A 21,848-nucleotide genomic window follows, 5' to 3' on the forward strand; every position below is an offset into this window, starting at 1 on the left:
CTGGGTGTGGTGGTTGAGTGCTTGTAATCCCAGCACTGGGGAGACAGAGACAGGCTTAACCCTATGACTTAGCTTGCTGGCTAGCCATTGTAGCCTACTTGGTGAGTTCCAGGCCAGTGAAAGATCCTGTCTTTAAAAAAGAGAGAGAGAGAGAGAGAGAGAGAGAGAGCTGGGCGTGGTGGTTCATGCCTTTAATCCCAGCACTTGGGAGGTAGAGGTAGGAGGATCACCGTGAGTTCGAGATCATCCTGAGACTCGGTAGTGAATTCCAGGCCAGCCTGGGCTAGAGTGAAACCCTAACTTGAAAAACCAAAAAAAAAAAAAAAAAAAAAAAAAAAGAGATAGTGTGTAAGGAATGAGGTTGGCCTCTGGCCTCCATGAACAAACACACACATATGCTCTCCCCGACAACCCCCCCCATGCACATATTAAAAGAGCTTTTGAGCTAGATAAAATGAGAACACTTTGTGAAGCAAATGATAACCTCCCGCTCCTGTGTTTAAAATCTTCCAGTGCAATGGATCTTTGGTGGGAAGGGATGTTTAGAAGTTTACATCTGACAGGATTTCTCTCTAAGCCACAACTGTGTCTGGCCTCCTGTTTTGTGTCTCTTGAAAGTGGAATGTCTCCTTCCATTCGTGTTTTTAATCCGGTCCCTACAAAATTGTGCAATTTCCTGATCTTTCTCCTGTGATAATCTGGTCATTTTTTGCTCTGGGGTCCCTTCCCTGTTGCCTCAGGGTTCCCAAAAGCTTTTTGTCAGTCTCTTCCTCCTCCACTCCTTCGTGGGAACACTCTGTTCTGCTCACCAACAATGTTTAAAAGTGCATCTTGCCACCTTGGCCCCATTTCAATCAACAAATGTTTATGAAGTGTTTTCTCTGCTCCGAGACCCTTTTGAGTCTGGCTGGGTAGAGACAATAAAAGACTCCAATCTGAAAAAAGACCTGAGTGATAAACCACTATTTTCCAAAAGAGCACATGGAGTTCCTAAGAGACAATAATGTGTCCCCAAGTCAAGAGGCTACCTAGAATAGCCTGCCAGCTCTCCACACACTTCTGGGCCTCATGAGGGTCTCTGTTTTCTTTTCTTTTTCTTTTTTTTTTTTTTTTTTTTTGGATTTTATTTATTTATTATAGTCAGAGAGGGAGAATGGGTGCACCAGGGCTTCTAGCTGCTGCAAACGAACTCCAGATGCATGTACCACCTTGTGCATCTGGCTTACATGGGACCTGGAGAATCGAACCTGGGTCCTTAGGCTTCATAGGCATGCACCTTAACCACTAAGCCATCTCTCCAGCCCAAGGATCTATGTTTTCATTGAGGAGATGAAAAGGGGTGTATGAAGTTGTGGGGGCAGGGGTCATCTCTGAGCCAGGCATTGTGGTTTCAGCACATTGTCTAATCTGCATAGTGTGTAAGAACCTCATAATGAAATTCTCAGTGAGCCTGAAGAAAACCACAAGACGTAACCAGGCAAAATCTATGAGGCAACATGAACAATATTATAGAATTAATTATTTATAATAACAAATGCCCAACAGATGGGGAATAGTTAACCATATTGAAGTTATTTATACAATGGAATTGTACATAGTAGTTAAATTGAGTAATCCAGAAATACATGTATCAATGCAGATAGATTTCAAAAACACATGGGGGAGAGCTGGAGAGATGGCTTAGCGGTTAAGCACTTGCCTATGAAGCCTAAGGACCCCGGTTCAAGGCTCGATTCCCCAGGACCCACGTGAGCCAGATGCACAAGGGGTCGCACGCGTCTGGAGTTCGTTTGCAGTGGCTGGAGGCCCTGGCGTGCCCATTCTCTCTCTATCTCTATCTGCCTTTCTCTCTCTGTCTGTCGCTCTCTAATAAATAAATAAAAATAAATAAACAAACAAAAAATCACATGGGGGAATATGTTGTTATAAATTGATATATCCAGCATGATTCCATTTATTCAAAGTTTAAAACATACAATAAGGCTACCTTTGTGGCTGGGCATGGTAGCACACGCCTTTCATCCCAGCACTCGGGAGGCAGAGGTAGGAGGATCGCCATGAGTTTGAGGTCACCCTGAGACTACATAGTGAATTCACGGCAGCCTGAGCTAGAGCAAGACCCGACCTCGAAAAAAAAAGAAAGAAAGAAAGGGAAAAAGAAAAAGAAAAAAGGCAATCTTTCTATCTGGATGCACACACATGGATGGGCATGGAAGTAATAAAGACGAAAGTCACCTTACTCCAGATAATAGCCATATGTACTGTCTGTATGGGACTGTTCTCTACATTTTACACATGTTAGCTTACTTACTCCTCCCCACAGCTGCAAGGCACACACTGTTAACCCATTTTGCAGATGGGAAGTGGACAAATTGAAGGAAGGAGCTTGTTGAGTCATCAATGTGAAGGATTTGAAGATTTTGAGAGCACTTCTTTGTAAGGGGCTGGCATATGAGCTATTTACTTCAGAGTTTCTTGGAATATACCTCTCCTCCTTTCTTCCTCTTTTAAAAAAATTGTTTCTTTTTATTTATTTATTTGAGAGCAATAGAGAGAGAAAAAGGCAGAGAGAGAGAGAGACAGAGAGATTGGGCGCACCAGGGCCTCCAGCCACTACAAACGAACTCCAGATGCATGCGCCCCCTTGTGCATCTGGCTAACGTGGGTCCTGGGGAATCAAGCCCCAAACCAGGGTCCTTAGGCTTCACAAGCAAGTGCTTAACCAGTAAGCCATCTCTCCAGGCCTCCCTTTCTTCATTTTTTAAAAACATGTTTTTCTTTTATTTATTTGAGAGAGAGAGAATGGGTATGCCAGGGCCTCGAGCCACTGCAAACAAACTCCAGATTCACACGCCGCCTTGTGTATCTGGCTTACGTGGGTCCAGGGGAATTGAACCAAGATCCTTTGACTTTGCAGGCAAACACCTTAACCGCTAAGCCATCTCTCCAGCGCTCCCTTCTTTCTTGTTTCCTTTTGGACCGTGGCTCTCTGTTTTCTACAAACACCTGCCCGCTTGCGTTGGGATGAGGGCTGCACCCGACACGGATGAAGGAGAAGCCCTGCTGCCCCCCGCCCAAGAGAAAGGTTAATAGAGTCACATCTGAGTATTGCCAGGCTCCTGGAGGCGGGGAGCAGGGAACCGCAGAGACGGGCTTTGCTGCTCAGGGCACCGCCATGGTTCCGGTCCTTCCAGCCTCCTGTCCCTACGGCAGCACCATCCCACAGGAGTGGTGGCTGTCTGGCCATCGTAGGGAGAGAGCAGTGACCACTAACATGTCCCAGCAAATTCCTGCCTCTGTAGCTCCACCTTTTGCCCAGAACTTCCCTTTCTGGAAGATCTGGCAATCAGCAAAGCAAGGTAGTTATGGCCATTACTGTTTATGAAATTGCATGCTGGCTTCTATTTTAGTGTCTACTGAGCTTTGATAATGTGAGTCTCTCAGAGCCAACTAGAGACACTGCACACTCACACAGCTAAAGACCAGATCCTCGAACATCGCGTGCTGATACTTGGAGAGCCTTCCCGGGGACCTGTCAAGCAGCATACCTGGGGGTCTGTTTGATTTTTCAGTCTTCTTAAGAACTGCTATATGATGTAGGTAGCTTCCTCCCACTCCCCATTTGACATACCTTGTCTCAGACATTAAAAAAGAGAATATTTTATAAGAGGAAGAAAAAAAAAGAACTTCCCCATTTTATCTTCCAGCGCCTTATGAAGAATATATTCCTACTCTCACTTCAGAGATAAAAACATCAAGGCTTAAAAAGAATGTCTTGGGAGGGACTCCAACTTGACTGACAAAAAAAAAAAAAAAAAGACATGATGTTGGCTCACTTTGTTGTTAAACATTTCTGTGAGTCAGAAAGTCCATTTGTTCTGTATACATCAGGACATATTTTTGTCTAAACCAGTAGTTTCTATTTGATAGAATTTGTTGATGGTACCACTGTGTAAATTTAGTGAGGTCATAGTCCCTTCACTTAAAGTAGTTTGCCAAAACCAAGAGCACAGAAAGCAAAGAATGATGGTATAGCTCCCTCCTCTCAGCATTAAAAAGGCTGATACATGAGGATTACAATTTACGGGCCATTCTTGGCCACATGGGTGCCTTTCCTTGGCTCTGTACTTCCCTCAATAAATAGAATAATTTAATAGTTATCCTTCTCAGTCTTCTTTTTAATTCAGTTCTTTGATTAAAATTAGAAACGAGCCCAGGGATTAGGGTTTAAGGACTTTCCTGGACCCTGAGTGCCCCATTACATACCTATGGACGTGAACCAGCTCTTGAAGAGAGAGAGATAATATAAACAATATATATATTGTTATGTTTTGTTTTCTGAGGTAGGGTCTCGCTATAGCTCAGGCTGACCTGGAATTCACTACATAGTCTCAGGGTGGCCTCAAACCCACAGCAATCCTCCTACCTCTGCCTCCCAAGTGCTGGGATTAAAGGTGTGCATCACCATGCCCAGCTCAGTTTTCTCTTTTTAAAAAATATTTTATTTTATTTTTTATTTATTTGAGAGAGAGAAAGAGGCAGATAGATAAAGAGAATGAAAATGGGCACACCAGGGCCTCCAGCCACCACAAACGAACTTCAGATGCAATGTGCTGACTTGTGCATCTGGCTTTATGTAGGTCCTAGGGAATCGAACCTGGGTCCTTTGGCTTTGCTGGCAAATGCCCTAACTGCGGAGCCATCTCTGCAGCCCCAGTTTTCTTTTTTAAAAAATTAAGTTATTTATCTATTTATTTGAGAGAGATAAGGAGATCAATAAATAGAAAATGGGCACACCAGAGCCTCTAGCCACTGCAAGTGAATTCCAGCTGCATGCGCCACCTTGTGCATCTGGCTTTATGTGGGTACTGGGGAATCAAACCTACACCCTTTGGCTTTACTGGCAAGAAGAGCCTTAACTGCTAAGCCATCCCTCTAGCCTCTGTTTTCTTTCTAAAGAGCTTATCTCCCAGCTTTGCCCACTAAAATTATTTCTAAAGCAAAGCTCTCAGACATTAGAAAAGGTTTCTTCAGATTCCATGATGGGAATCAACCCCCTCCGAGCCTTTATCACCCCTATAAATATCATCCCATCTTCACACAGAATTCCTCTCTATAGTCTCATAGCTTAAGAGAAAATACTAGTCTCTCACCATCTTTTAGCGTTTCTCAATTGTGTTTTAATAACAAATCTATTAAATAATTGTGGCATCTCCTCACGATTCCCATTTTGGAACATTTTTGAAAACTTTAGAGAGAGCTGTACTGAAAAATGAAAGGATAGCCACAGTGTATTATTGGATTTCAAAACAACAAATTACAGCGAGCAGGGCGTGGTGGCGCACGCCTTTAATCCCAGTACTCTGGAGGCAGAGGTAGGAGGATCGCAGTGAGTGAGTTCAAAGCCACTCTGAGACTCCATGGTGAATTTGAGGTCTGCCTAGGTCTGGTCTGGTAGACCCAGAAACTTACAGCTCTAAACCCTGAGAACTAGGGGCCTCTTGCTTCAGGCTTTAGAGACCAGAGAACTCTGGCCATAAGCCCTCAGGACCAGGGCTGATTGCTTTTAGCTTTAACCATTGGTTATAATCAACAGCTTCCGGCATCAGTGGGGGGCAGTAGCAGACAACAGTAACAGCGCCCCCTAATGTTACACGTCTCATGCGAACCTCAGAAGCTGAGCCCCTGAGCTCCATAGCAACAGCCTTACAGCTCTTGGGTCTGAGACCCTCAGTCCTTCCTTGAATTTTTTTTTTTTTTTGTAATAAGCATTTTTTAGTGAGGTTTTTCATACATGAACATTATAATTTGTTTTTGTTTTTTGAGGTAGGATTTCACTCTAGTCCAGGCTGACCTGCAATTCACCACATAGTCTCAGGGTGGGCTCGAACTCATGGCGATCCTCCTACCTCTGCCTCCCAAGTGCTGGGATTAAAGGCGTGTGCCACCACGACCAGCTCATAAACATTACAATTTGATTGTATTCCTGTCCCTTACCTCTATTCCACTGAGTTTCTTTTTCCAAGTAGTCTTTCTTCTGTTTTTAATTTAATTTTCTTTTTTAGAGAGAGAGAGAGAATGAGAATTAGCATGCCAGGACCTCAGCTACTGAAATCAAACTCCAGAATCTTGCGCCACCTAGTGGGCATGTGCGACCTTGCGCTTGCCTCACCTTTGTACATCTGGCTGGTGTGGGATCTGGAGAGTCGAACATGGGTCCTTAGGCTTCACAGGCAAGCAAAGTACTGTCACTGCCGTTGCTACTGACTTCATCCTGCTCTACCAATGAATTAAGATCAGACGTGGGGCTAGAGAGATGGCTTAGCCCTTAAGGCACTTGCCTGCGAAGCCCAAGAACCCAGGTTCAATTTCCCAGAATCCACAAAAGCCAGATGCATATGATGGTGCACGTATCTGGAGTTCTGTCTCTCAAAATAAATTAATAACAATACATAATTAGTTTTTTAAAAGACATTTTATTTATTTATATATTTATTTAAGAGATGAAGATGGAAAGAGAGAGGGAGGAATAGACAGATAGAGAAAATGGGCATGCCAGGGCTTCCTGCCACCGTAAATGAACTCCAGACGCATACACCACCTTGCGCATCTGGCTTATGTGGGTACTGGGGAATCGGACCTGAGTCCTTAGTTTTAATAGGCAAGTGCCTTAAACGGCTAAGCCACCTCTCCAGCCCACATAATTTCTTTTTTAAAGATCAGAAGCAGGCAACAGAAGACCACTGAGAGCAGCCTTCAGCGGGGTGTCTCAGTTGGTTCGAAAAGCAAGCCAAATGGCCTTTTTATATCTCCAGGAAGTGGGTGTGGTAAGAATGTTCGCCCCACTCCTGGCAGACCTTCACTCCAACGAGAAACTGTTCCCACCAATCAGGGCACAATCCCTCATGCCAGTGAGGGGCTATGTTGGCGCCACTCACGGGGCTTCCGCGGGGCTACCTGGGAGGTGGTGAAGTGACCCTGGCAAAAAAAGAAAGTCTGGCACAAGCTGTTTGAAACAACCACAGCTGGGATGGTATCTTCATTGCAAGTAGCCAAGGTTGCCATGTGGCATTCATGCAGCTTTCGTGGTATTGAAAGCCAGCTGGGGCTGGTTCCCCACCCTTTAGTGAATGATCTAAATAGCTATTAATTAAGGAGTCAAATTGCTCCAGTCTCCAGCATCCTAGTTTCCTTAAAGGAAAAGCAAACATTAAAAAGGGGTTGGGTACAAGAAAGGCCTATCATCAACAGTGACCGTGATTTAACAGTCTTTAACAGTGCCCGACTCCTGCCCCTGTGCCCCAGGGAGGAGCGAGTCTCCTCTGTTCTCAAGCAGGCTAATCCAGACTTGTTCACTAGGCAACTGCATCCCAACAGGATGCGAGGGGAGGGCGTATCCTCTCGATAATCTGGGTCTAGGATTCCCACAGTAACTTGCCCACTGGTTTCTATTAATCAAAACAAGTTCTAAGGACTTCCTGTGTTCCTCCTCATGCAACGCGGGTGCATTTTCTGGGACCAAATGCTTTTCCCTATCCCGGGCTGAACCAGGCCTAGCCTGTGCAAAATGTCAGAAGTTAGGATTTGCGGACGCACGCCTTGAATCCCAGCACTCGGGAGGCAGAGGTAGGAGGATCACTGTGAGTTCAAGGCCACCCTGAGACTCCATAGTGAATTCCAGGTCAGCCTGGGCCAGAGTGAGACCCTACCTCAAAAAAACGACAACAAAAGTTAGGATTTGCGATTGCTAAATCTAGGTCATATTGAGGCAGTTTAGGGTGATAGGGCCCCCAAAATAAAAGGAAGAAATGTCCCTGAGCCTGCCCTTTCAGTCTCTACATTAAAAAATATATATATTTATTTGAGAGTGACAGAGAGAAAGAGGCAGATAGAGAGAATGAATGGGCATGCCAGGGCCTCCAGCCACTGCAAATGAACTCTGAATGCATGTGCCACCACGTGCATCTGGCTTACACGGGTCCTGAGGAGTCAAACCTATCTCCTTAGATTTCACAGGCAAGCGCCTTAACTGCTAAGCCATCCCTCCAGCCCATCAATCTCTACTTTGCTAGAGGTCAGAGAAAGATCTTGCTTTTCCTTCTCTCTTACTGCCTAAAGGAGCTCCTTAGATCTGTCTCTCCACAAACGGAACCTGAGTCCCTCCCAAGAAAGGAGTTCCTCTTTCCTAGAATTAAGATTCCTGGAAGGATTAAACATGAACCTGGTTAGCTCAAAACCTATAAAAGACCCCAATTTGGGTCTCCAGGTGGGCTTTACCCCACTCATGCCCTCTCATGGGCAGACGCTTTCTGTATTCTCTCCTCCTTCCTTCTCTGTACGTGGGTTTCTCAGGTCCCCTCTTGTCTCCTTGGGCAAGAGCTCCACATTGCCTCCTTCTCCTAAGTTCAGGCTTCTCCATGTCTGGGAATCTTGTTCATGCCTCCCCTTTGGGCATGAGTCCTGGCTTCCTCCTTTCTCTTTTAAGTTCTACCTGTAATCTAATAAAACCTCTAAACTTTACCATGTGGTCTATGGATGTCAACTATTTGATTTCATAATATGAGGATTCAGAAACATCCCAAAATTCTTGTATCATATCAATATGTTGGCATGTATTTTGGCATTGGCAGAGGAAGCCCAATTCCTGTGTCAATAACAGGTATTGCACCTTCTGCCATCTAGCTCTTTTTTTTCTTTCTTTCTTTTCTTTTTAGATAGAACAAGAGCAAGAGAGAGAGTTGGCACACCAGGGCCTCAGCCACTGCAATGGAACTCCAGACACTTGCACCACCTAGTGGGCATATGCAACCTTGTGCTTGCCACACCTTTGTGTATCTGGCTTATGTGGGATCTGGAGATCGAACCTGGGTCCTTAGGCTTTTCAGACAAGTGCCTTAACTGCTAAGCCATCTCTCCAGCCCCCGTTTAGTTCTTTTGACCTTGTTTTCGGTACCAGGCATGTATTTCCTTCTGTACTGGAAGCCTCAAATCCAATTAATTAATTGATAGAGTCTCATGTAGTCCAAGATGGCCTCAAACTCAATATGTCGCCTAAGACAGCCTTGAACTTCTGATTCTCTTGCCTCTGCCTCTAGGATTACAGGGGTGTTCCACCACTCCCAGTTTTATCTGATATTGTGTTTTCTTTTTTTTTTTTTAACTTTAAATATTGTATTTATTTGAGAGAGAGAATAGGTATGCCAGGTCTCTAGCCAGTACAAACGAACTCCAGATGCATGTGCCACCCTGTGCATCTGCCTTCACGTGGATACTGAGGAATAAAACCTGGATCCTAGGCTTAGCATCATAACCACTGAGCCACCTCTCCAGCCCTTAAATGGTACCGTGGATCAAACCAAGGGCTTCACGCATGCCAAGCAACTACTCTTACCACTGAGCCACAACCCCAGTCCACACCTGTACACATTTTGTTTTTGAGACAAGCTCTTACTACGCAGCTCATGCTGGCCTTGAACTCACAATCCTCTTGCCTCAGCCTCCCAAGTGCTACAATTACAGGTGTTTTGCTGCCATGCATGACATTAGTTCTATAATTGTATAAGCCAAAAAAAAACCCTTTTGATATTTCAGAACATTTGTATAGCACATGTTCATAAGCAAGTGCTGCTGGGAAGGATGTATGACCCCTCCAAGAGTCATTCGAGGGCGGCTGGCATGACTGTCCTACCCAGAACAGGCACTCAGGCTTGGTTTACCAACAGAAATGCTCTTGGGTTAAGACATGAAAGCAGTAATGCCCCCACAGTGAGATTTCAGCCTCCATCCTCCATTGAAATGAGATTTCCACAAAAGACAACATCTACCCTAGTCAGTGAAATACAATTAGTACACACAGCTGGGTCTGGTTTAGAACGTGGGGAATCTGTTTGAAAGAAAGAAAGAAAGAAAGAAAAAACACAAAAATGGAACCCAGCTGTCTGAACCAGTTTAGAAAACTCCACATTTTAAAGCAAAATACTCCTATATATGTTTTCCAATGGCTCTTCTTACAATGTGGTTTTGAACTGATCCAATCAATTAATCAGCACAATTAACCGGTCTTTCTCAAAACGAAAGAATTTAAAGGCTTTTGTCTGTTGAAAATAGACATAATTGTCATTATGGTGTCTTGGGGGTTTTTTTTTTTTTTTTTTTTTTTTTTTTTTTTTTTTTTTTTTTTGTCCCCTGAAGTCTAAGATAACACCCTGGAATCTCTTCCCGGAGTGTTGGAAGCCTGTAGTATCCCTTTGCATTGTTCTTTTCTTTTGGGCTCTTTGTTATTTCTGTTTTGACTGCTTTGGTAAGTGTCGACAGTATCCTCAGGGCTGGGGGAAGAAAAGTCATGGAGGTGACTATAGCTCCTAGCAGAACACAGCGTGGGTCCCTCCTCCGAGAGGTCCTGACTATACAAGCAGCCAGCAGCAGCACCAGAGCTCTGAGCCCTGGAAGGGATGTTTCACTTCAAAGAGAATGATCTTTGCCGTTTCAAAAGGCACGACACACAAATGTGATACAAAGATGGCTTCTCACATGCACAAGGGGGCGCATGCATCTGGAGCTCATTGGCAGTGGCTGGAGGCCCTGGCATGCCCATTCTCTCTCTCTCTCTCTCTCTCTCTCTCTCTCTCTCTCTCTCTCTCTTCCTCTTTTTTCTCTCTCTCTCAAATAAATAAAATTTTAAAAAGAAAAACACTTCTTGAAAGCTGACTTCCTCCTCACCCTCAGGGATCACATGAAGGTTGTGCAAAGCTTCCAGAATTTATAACTTAATGGAAAAAGTTTACATTGCACTGTTGTTTTCATTCTGAATAAAAACTTAGGGGCCTCGCAGATAAAAGTGAGTTTTGTTTGTTTGTTGTTTTGCAAGGTAGGGTTTTGCGGTAGCTCAGGCTGTCTTGGGAGTCACTATGGAGTCTCAAGGTGGCCTCGAACTCATGGCAATCCTCCTACCTCTGTCGATCAAGTGCTGGGATTAAAGGCATGTGCCACCACACCCAGTTTAAAAGTGATTTTTTTAAATGTTTATTTTTGTTTATTTGAGAGCAACAGATGGACAGAGAGAGAAAGAGGCAGATAGAGAGAGAGAGAGAATGGGCACGCCAGGGCCTCCAGCCACTGCAAACGAACTCCAGCTGCATGCGCCTCTTGTGCATCTGGCTTAAGTGGGTTCTGGGGAATCAAGCCTCAAACTGCGGTCCTTAGGTTTCACGGGCAAGCGCTTAGCTGCTAAACCATCTCTCCAGCCCAAAAGTGATTTTGTTAAAGTTTTATTTTTATTTATTTACTTGAGAGAAATAGAGGGCATGCCAGTGCTTCTAGCCAGTGCAAACGAACTCCAGATGCATGCGCCCCCTTGTGCATCTGGTTTATGTGTGTCCTGGGGAATCGAACCTGGGTCTGTTGGTTTTGCAAGCCTTAACTTAACTGCTAAGCCATCTCTCTAGCCCAAAAGTAATTGTTTTTAATATGATAACTCAACTTCTTTCACTTATCTCTTCTTTTAGTCTAGTCTGTACACCAAAGTCCTTCTAAAAACAGTATCAGATGGGCTACTTAGACTTAGAAATATGAAAGGAAATATGAAAGGAAAAAAAATGTTTCCAAAGTTTTCTGTGGACTTCTCAGGAGGAAACAGCTTGTCCTACAAATAATTTGGCAGAGTAAAGATCTGAGCGCTGGATGCCCAGTTCCTAGGTCTAGCCTCAAGACTCACTGAGATTATCAGCAAACTAGCCATCTCTACTGACATGAATGGAACAATTTTTTTTTTCGTGACAAGACATCACAAGACTATGACAATGGTTGATGAAAAACAGGAGGTAGGAATTGGCTGGGCAGCTGTCATGGTTCTGGAAAGAGCTACGTAGCCTGTTGGAGGAGAGAAAAGTCAATAACCAGCTGCAGATCCTGAAAGTTTTATGACTGGTCAGCCAGGCCAAATGTGCCAAGTGGTGCAATGGTGACGCGTCTGTCATGAGGAAATCAAACTGCTCTCTGGTGCATCGGAGGCCCTCTCTGCAGGAAGGCATTCATGCTTGGGACTCAAGACCTAGTCAAACGCCTGTGGCTGGAGAAGGTCATAGCCCTAGCTGGGAAACAACTACTGTCGTGTGGCCAAATGGATAGCTTATGTCCACCACCAAACTGCCCCATAAATACTTATGTTTTTGTCAACATATTTATGTTCCTCTCATTTCTCTTTCCAGCAGGCAGGTGATCCACACTGAAGCTGCCCCTCCCCCCCCCCGCCCCCCCACCCAGTCACTTCTCTTTTCAGGTGATGGTGACACTCTGGGGACATTCAAAACCCTCCAAAGTGCTGAGGAGAAGTGGTTGTAGCATTCATGACCTCACAGTGGCTGACACTACCTACAAGAGACCTGTACAATAGAAGGGGGGAAAACTGATATCAAATTAGACTAGGGACTAATTGCAAAGAACGAATTAGTGTAGAAGCGGAGGGGAGGGGAACAAAGGTGGGTGGTAGGGGCTGGAGAGATGGCTTAGTGGTTAAGGTGTTTGCCTGCAAAGCCAAAGGATCCTGGTCCAACTCTCCAGGACCCACTTAAACCCAATGCACAAGGGGGCACATGCATCTGGAGTTCGTTTGCAGTGGCTGAAGGCCCTGGTGTGCCCATTCTCTCTTTCTCTCCCTCTCTCTCTCTCTCTCTGCCTCTTTCTCTCTCTCAAATAAGTAAATAAATCAAATAATATATATTTTTTTAAAAGGTGGGTGGTGGGAGAGGATTATGATCATGGTATATGGATGTTGTTAACTGAAAAAAAGTTTTAAAAAAGAGAGCTGGAGAGATGGCTTAGCAGTGAAGGTGCTTGCCTTCCAAAGCCTAAGGATCCGTGTTCTAGTCCTCAGAACCCACATAAGCCAGATGCACATGGTAGTATGCATATGGAATTAAGTTGCAGTGGCTAGAGGCCCTGGGGTACCCATTCTCTCTCTCTCTCTCTCCCTCTCTCTCTCTCTCTCTCTTTCTCTCTCTGAAATAAATAAACAAAAATAAAATAAAAAATTGGCTAGGCAGTTGAGGGTTACAGGGTCTCAAAGTGACCAGTCTTTTTTCTTTTTGTCTTCTTTTCCTGTTGGCTAAAAGCAGGAAATGTTCTTGATCCATTAAAGGGAGATCCAGTTTTTCCTTGTCTTTTTACCCTAAAGGAGTTCCCCTTCCCTAGAAACCAGATGTCAGGATGTGGCTAAGATAGCAAGGTGTCTGTATACCGGGCATAGGAACTGGACTAACCAACTCACCCCCTCATTCCTATAAGAAACCCCAATCCAAGTTACACGTACATTACCCACTTGGGACCCCCCCCAAAAAAAATCGGAGCTTTTCTGCTTTACTTTCTTTCCTAAAATAAATCTTGCTTAATGGAATCCCATTTCTGGGGACCCTTAAGTTCTACAATAAAATCTTTCTAAACCTTACCGTCTGCAGACTGGGGATTTCACTCCTTGAATCCGCAAGACAAGAACCTGGAGGCCACTGGCTCAGTGGAACTTTTGTGTGACCACGAACATCCATCACCCTAACTCCTGAGTTAAAAGCCCAACCAAGAGCTAAGAAGGGCTCCGACATTCTCAAAGACACCCCAGGTTCCTGTACAGTGATGATAAAGAAAAGCATAAGAAACCTAGCAAAACCAGATGCGTGACAGTGTGTTTGAACAGGCTCTCTGGGTGAACGTTGTTTTAGCACTGGTTTTGTAGGTGAGCCAAACAACCACTCGGTTTACACACTTTTTTTTTTTTTTTTTTGGTTTTTCGAGGTAGGGTCTCACTCTAGCCCAGGCTAACCTAGAATTAACTACAGTCTCAGGGTGGCCTCGAACTCACAGCGATCCTCCTACCTCTGCCTCCCGAGTGCTGGGATTAAAGGCGTGCGCCACCACACCCAGTGGTTTACATGCTTTCTAATTCCAGTGTGAGCTTTATTTTCACAAACATATTCTACACAGATTTATAGCAAAGGCGGTTATATTAAAACAACTTAAAGCATAGACCTAGAATCCAAGAACTTGGTTTGCTAAGGATGGGAAAACACAAGTTTGAGGCCGGTTTTGGATGCATAGTGAATTCCAGGCCTGATCTACAGAGCGAGATGTTGTCTCAAGGGAAGAGAATGAGAAAAGAAAGAATTTAAAATATGGTCCAAATCACTAAATGACTGAACCTTAGGTAGGAGGAAGTTCTGGACGAGAACAGAAAGAAAGGCTCAGTCGGGGGGCCCTTAAATGTTAATCCTGATTTTCTAAGGACCTGAAAGCAAAGTGCCTCAGAGCCCTTAGTGAGCCATGAGACCCTTAGGGGGTCTGACTAATCCAGAGGGACAGGAGTAAAGGTGAAAACCAGATAGCTGAGACCTGCCCCAGCCCGCCTGGCATCCCTCCGCATGCCTGACCTACTTAAAACAGGGAACTTCAAGGCAAAACCGAGCCCCATCCACCCTGCGAGGCCTCGACTTAAGGATCTGAGGGGCAGAGGGAAGGAGAGCCTAGCTTTTCAATACAGCACTGCATCCGCAGGAATGGGGGTCCTGGGAAAGACCCGCTCTCCCTGTCTCATCTCTTAGACTGGTCAGCGACTTCTGATGTCACGGTCAGATTGGCCATTACTACCCCTCTGGGGAGGAGCAGCCTGGACGTCTAGAAGAGGCCAGAGGACGGTTCCATATTGCTTTTCCCCTGTAGCCATGAAGTCTCTTTACGGACAGGAAATTGGTTTTGGTTCTGCCTTAATACAAATAAATCTGATCCCTGGGTGGATGAAATAGCTAATGGGCATTCCCAACACATGCTAACCAGGACCCAAACTGAGGTGAGAGTAATGGAGGGCGTGGCTGGTGATGAGTCCCCATATCTTTGCAAATTCATATAAAGCAGAAAGCAGAACTCCCCAGCTTAGAGTTTTATTCTGAGCAATTTTTGAGTATGTTGGCTGTTAACGTTTGGAGCATACTCTGCCCCCACCACCTCCCATAAACTGATGTTTTAAAGCTACATGGTGTTTGGTTTCCCAAAGCTGGCCTCCAAAAGTTTTTATACCCGTATAATTCTCTCTATAGCCAATTGTTTTTATGAGGAATGAATTACAAACATGTAAAGCCAGAAACACGTTTGACTGGGTCTCTGGAGATGCCCAAGCCTCTTCCATGGGTCACGGAACAATTGTTTCAGAAACAATAGAAAGTGAGTGTTTGAAAGAGGGCGTCTTGGGCTGGAGAGATGGCTTAGCGGTTAAGCGCTTGCCTATGAAGCCTAAGGACCCCAGTTCGAGGCTTGATTCCCCAGGGCCCACGTTAGCCAGATGCACAAGGGGGCGCATGTGTCTGGAGTTCGTTTGCAGTGGCTGGAAGCCCTGGTGCACCCATTCTCTCCCTCCCTCTCTCTCTCTCTCTTTCTATCTGCCTCTCTCTCTCTCTCTCTCTCTGTCACTCTTAAATAAATAAAAATGAACAAAAAAATTAAAAAAAAGAAAGAGGGTGTCTTGGATAGATTGTCTAAGTCCACAGTTACTTGTTAATTCTTTGGTTTGCACAAGAAAATCTCTATCCACACCTGGGTAAGAACATTCTTCTCCACAGCTATTTAACAAACTCAACTTCTTTTTTTTAAATATAATTTAATTTTTTTTTTTTTTTTTTTTTTGGTTCTTCGAGGTAGGGTCTCACTCTAGCCCAGGCTGACCTGGAATTCACTATGTAGTCTCAGAGTGGCCTCAAACTCATGGCGATCCTCCTACCTCTGCCTCTTGAGTGCTGGGATTAAAGGTATGTGTCACCACACCCGGCTAAACTCAACTTCTTAAGTACCCTAAACTAAGAGGAAAAAAATAACGCACTTTTTTGTTGTTTTTGTTTTCCAAGGTAGGGTCTCACTCTAGCCCAGGCTGACCTAGAATTTACTATGTAGTCTCAGGGTGGCCTCGAACTCATGAAAATCCACCTACCTCTGCCTCCCTAGTGCTGGGATTGTTTTTTGTTGTTGTTGTTGTTTTTGTTTTTTTAAGTAAGGTCTCACACTAGCCCAGGCTGAATTGGAATTTACTATGTAGTCTCAGGGTGGCCTTGAACTCTCAGCAATCCTCCTCCCTCTGCCTCCCAAGTGCTGGGATTAAAGGTGTGCGCCACCACACCCAGCAAAAAGACACTTTTATCATTCACTGACTCATTCCTGTCTTGAACTTTTAGAACCTGTTACGTGCTCAGACAAAATAGGCCTCGCTCCTGCCTTTCTAGAAGGAAAACTAGCTTTGGGTAGAGGACTGGATACAGGTAGGTGAACTATATAGTCAATGGGCAAATACAAACTATACATACAAGTCCTGTTAAACAATAACGGAAATGAAAGCAGGGGGATAGCGCACGGATGTTTCCAGAAACTGTCATCTGATGAGAAAGATGTAGGCAGGCACAGAGTATGAGTGAGATAGAGATAAGAGGCAGAGCCCAACCGTGGAAGAGCCAAGGCCGTGGGATGAGAAGGGAGGAGGTATTCGAGACGCTTTCCAGCAAGCTGACACGCACTGAGGTCAGGCTGGAGCAGAGAGCCAGCCCATCATGCCAAATCCCCTGGGCCAAGCGCCCGGTCTCGCAGCTCACCCTGACGTTTGGAGATGGGCTCCAAGCAGACTCCGAATTACTTTTAGGAAGTCTGGTCCATCTGCCATGGGGAGTGTAGGTTAGGGAGCCGGCCAGGGTAAGGAGGGAAGCGGAGCAACCCATGCAGAGACGGCTTCAGGTGAGCGAGGATGGAGACACCTGTGGCTGTGGTGGTGGGCGTGGAATAGGGCAGAGGTTGAAGATGCTGTCTGGAGGTGGGGATGGATGGAGAGATGGAGGATCTGGAGCACGCGGCTGAGGATGGAGAGCCTTCCAGCACAGGGTGGAGGAAAGGGCCACGTGTACTGAAATTGAGTGTTCACGAGGGGTGTGAGGAGAAGGGCGAGAGATGGCCTCAGGTGTGGGGTTCAAGATGGAAGTGAGACGTGACCACACAGTTGAAACTCAGCAGAGAACCCCAAACCCTCATAGATATCCAATGCTACAGAGACATATGGAAGCCAGAGGCAGGTCTCTGGATTCCACACTGCCTCTCCTATATTCGTAGCGATGGGTGAGGGAACTAAGTTGCATGTAAAGGATAGAGAAAGCGGAAACAGTTAATGCATGACTTTTTAAAAGAACATTTCTTTTTTTAAATAATTTTTTGTTTACTTTTATTTATTTATTTATTTGAGGACAGACAGAGGCAGAAAGAGGCAAATATATATAAAGAATGGGCATGCCAGAGCCTCCAGCCACTGCAAACGAACTCCAGACACGTGCGCCCTTTTGTGCATCTGGCTACCGTGGGACCTGGGGAATCGAGCCTCCGACAGGGGTCCTTAGGCTTCACAGGCAAGCGCTTAACCAGTAAGCCATCTCTCCAGCCCTAATCCATGACTTTTAACGAAACCATTTTCTACCTCATGTTACATTCTCTGAGCAGCTCATGAGAAAACAGCCAGAGAGAGACAGAGAGAGATAGCTGGGCGTGGTGGTGCACGCCTTTAATCCCAGCACTCGGGAGGCCGAGGTAGGAGGACTGCCATGAGTTCAAGGCCACCCTGAGATGACAGAGTTAATTCCAGGTCAGCCTGGACCAGAGTGAGACCCTACCTCGAAAAACCAAAAAAAAAAAAAAAAAAAAAAAAGAGAGAGAGAGAGAGAGAGAGAGCATTCCAGCACTGTCTTTCAGAGTTGGAAGGCTAGAATGGCTCCTCTTTAATTTTACATTTCTCAGAGTTAATATCCGTTCCTCAATGTGCACTTATCTCTGAAGCCTAAGGACCCAGGTTCAATTCCTAGGACCCATGTAAGCCAGATGCACAAGGTGGTGGATGCATCTGGAGTTCATTTGCAGTGGCTAGAGGCCCTGGTGTGCCCATTCTCTCTCTCTCGCTGCCTCTTTCTCTCCGTCTCTCACTCTTTCTCTCTCTCAAAAAAAAAAAAAAAAAAATATATATATATATATATATATTAAAAAATTGGGCTGGAGAGATGGCTTAGCGGTTAAGCGCTTGCCTGTGAAGCTTAAGTACCCCAGTTCGAGGCTCGGTTCCCCAGGTCCCACGTTAGCCAGATGCACAAGGGGGCGCACGCGTCTGGAGTTCGTTTGCAGAGGCTGGAAGCCCTGGCGCGCCCATTCTCTCTCTCTCCCTCTACCTGTCTTTCTCCCTGTGTCTGTTGCTCTCAAATAAATAAATAAAAAATTTTTAAAAATGTTATTAAAAAATAATAATAAATAAATAAATAAAAGAAACCCACTTCAAGCCAGGCATGGTTGTGCATGCCTTTAATCCCAGCACTCAGGAGGCAGAGGTAGGAGGGTCTCAAAAAAAAAAGATATTTATTCTGCATTTAACTTGGCATATGACTTAGCAAGAACCCCTAGGAACGGACCACTTTTCATTCTATCTACAGTAAGGCTATTTGCTTTCTTGTAACTGTTAGATTTGTGTGACATCCGGACATTGCTGCAGAGCCAGGGCCCATCACTTGTTGGAAAGCCTTGCTCTGTGGACTGGACACTCCAAAGCCACGATGTTCGAGCAGACTCAGGCCTGCCTGTGGTGCGCTGCCGGGAGTGAGCGATCCTGGCACTGGAAAGGGCACATTTGTAAGGCTAAATTATTATGTCCTGTTTCTCCTCCGTGACTTCTCTCTGTTTCCACTTTAAAATGGTCAGATGCCTTGGTTACATGACCATGCAAAAAAACGAAGACTGAGCTGGGCGTGGTGATGCACGCCTTTCATCCCAGCACTTGGGAGGCAGAGGTAGGAGGATCACAGTGAGTTCAAGGCCACCCCGAGAATACAGAGTGAATCCCAGGTCAGCCTGAGCTAGAGACCCTACCTCGAAAAACCAAAAAAAAACCAAACCCAAAGACCAGTTTTTTTAGAGGTGTGTGTTAGAGAGAGAGAGAGGGCTATCAAACCCAGAACAGACTCAATTCTTGGAACCAAATCAATCGGTTCCTATTCAGAACCCAAGAGGAAGAAGAAAGTAAATCCATTCACCTTACCTTTCTGAGTAGAAAACCCCAAAGCTTCCAACAGACCTCAAGTTTATTATCATTTTTCTCTGGTAAAAAACTGGAAAGCAGGGCTGGAGAGATGGCTTAGCAGTTAAGCGCTTGCCTATGAAGCCTAGACACCGGTTCGAGGCTCGATTCCCCAGGTCCCACGTTAGCCAGATGCACAAGGGGGCGCACGCGTCTGGAGTTCATTTGCAGTGGCTGGGGGCCCTGGCGCGCCCATTCTCTTTCTCTTTCTCTGTCACTCTCAAATAAATAAATAAAAATGAACAAAAAAAATTAAAAGCTGGGAAGCAGATGGGGAACTGGAAGCTTTAGCTCCTTCCCTGCATTCTGGTTTCTCATTTCATCCTATGAAGGCAAAAAGGCCGCTGGTGTTATAAATTGCCTTTTCTCGTCCAAGCACTCCAAGACCAAGGTGGGTATCTACCTGGGCACTGCACTAGCTGTAAAGCCACTTGGAAAGAAAAGTTTACTGACATCAAAACTAAATGCATCCTCTTCCCTACCCTTCTCCTGGTTACAGTAACACCTATAAATAAATCCCCAGTCTGTGAGGAGAAAGAAATAGGTGTCTGGACTTCAATTTATTTGTTTATTTGAGAGAGAGAGAGGCAGTCAGAGATAATGGGCGCGCCAGGGCCTCCAGCCACTGCAAACGAACTCCAGACGCATGCACCGCCTTGTGCATCTGGCTTACGTGGGACGTAGGTAATGGAACCTGGGTCATTAGGCTTCACAGGCAAACAACCGCTAAGCCATCTCTCTGGCTCCTTAAATTGATATATTCTATTTTATTTAATTATTTGCAAGGAAAGTGAAAGAAAGAGAGAGAATGCCAGGGCCTACCAACAAACTCCAGAGTCAATTGTGCCACTTTGTGCATCTGGCTTTATGTGGGTATTGAGGAATTGAACTCAGGCCATCAGGCTTTGCAAGCAAGTGCCTTTAATCACGGAGCCATCTCCCCAACCCCAAAAAACTCAAGTTTAAAGACTTATGTGTCCTTGGAACACGATACTCCATGGCTCTACCAAACCAAATCCCATGAGATAAGGGATGCAACTATGCAGATATCTCAATGTTGCATGTATGCAAACAGTTTGGCTCCCGTAGGAAGGCATATTTTCCCCCTTAATGCACTGTTTTACTTGTCTTTCATCGCTACCAGATCTATATTGACATTAGGCCTGAGAATATGCTCATTTCTTCCCAAATGGAGCACTTGGTCTCGTTCATTCCATGGGCTAAGAATTAAAAGAAGCTGGTAGCAGGTTCCTAAAGTCAAAGGGGCACACTGGCCACCAGCCATGGCGACATGCACAGGCCACAGCAGATGCACCTCCTTGTTTGTTAGCTGACATCCCAAACAGAGCCCAGAGCCCACAGGCAGTGCCATAGCATTGCCTAGGAAGGGAGAGGAGGGTGGCATCTGGGATATCCATGTCCCCTTCACACACTGTGTAGAGAATGACACCGCCTCCCAGCTCTACCTCACGAAGGATCCTTGCCTCTCTTTGGAATTCATTGCCTGAAGTGAAGCATTTATTGAAGAAAAAAAAAAAATGAGGGCTGGAGAGATGGCTTAGCAGTTAAGCACTTGCCTGTGAAGCCTAAGGACCCCGGTTCAAGGCTCAGTTCTCCAGGTCCCACGTTAGCCAGATGCACAAGGGGGCGCACGCATCTGGAGTTCGTTTGCAGAGGCTGGAAGCCCTGGCGCACCCATTCTCTCTCTCTCCCTCTATCTGTCTTTCTCTCTGTGTCTGTCGCACTCAAATAAATAAATAAATAATTAAAAAAATATATTAAAAAAAAACGAAAACATGCCGCCAGCCCATAGAAATGCTTAAGCCAACCCAGTTTCAGAAGCCCGCTCGCCCAGAAATGCCACGTTTCAGTATCTAACTGGCCGCGTCACTGCGTGGAGCAACCTAATCTCTCCACCCCTCGGTTCCTTCCTCTTCAAGGTGAGTGGCCATCCTGAGATGATGGTGAGAGTCGAATGGAATTAACACAGGTCAGGGCATCGGCACAAGAAGTGGCAGGCAGTTAAGCACTGGGCCAGTGCCTAGCAAAGAGGTTGCTCCTGGGGCTGGGGGAATGGCTGAGCCATTAAAAGGTGCTTTGCTTTGGCATCCTGCTGACCCCAATTCAATGTCCCAACGCTCACATAAAGTGTGTAATCACACACACACACACACACACACACACACACACACACAGCAATGGGGGGCAGAACTAGGGGGGAAATCGAATCGCTCTCAGGCCCGCTAGGCTGGCATACACACAGTGACAAAACAAGGGGCACCCTTCTCCAGCAAGGTTAGACAAACACCCTGAGGTGGTCCTCAGACCCCCACAGGTGAACCATAGCACACACACACAGCCCACACATGCACGCCTCATAAACATCCACACAGTCAGCTGTACACACAGATTTCTCCTCCTCCTCCTCCTCCTCCTTCTTCTTCTTCTTCTTTTTTTTTTTTTTTTTTTTGGTATTTTGTTGAGGTAGGGTCTCATTCTAGTCCAGACTGACCTGGAATTCACTATGGAGTCTCAGGGTGGCTTTGAACTCACAGCGATCCTCCTACCCCTGCCTCCCGAGTGCCAGGATTAAAGGCGAGTGCCACCACACCCAGCCTAGAATTTTTATTTTATTTTTTCCTTTTTGGTTTTTCAAGGTAGTGTCTCGCTCTAGTCCAGGCTGACCTGGAACTCATTATGTAGTCTCAGAGTGGCCTTGAACGCCCGGCAA

This window comes from Jaculus jaculus, chromosome 11, assembly GCF_020740685.1.
Source record: "Jaculus jaculus isolate mJacJac1 chromosome 11, mJacJac1.mat.Y.cur, whole genome shotgun sequence".
Taxonomy (NCBI): Eukaryota; Metazoa; Chordata; class Mammalia; order Rodentia; family Dipodidae; genus Jaculus; species Jaculus jaculus.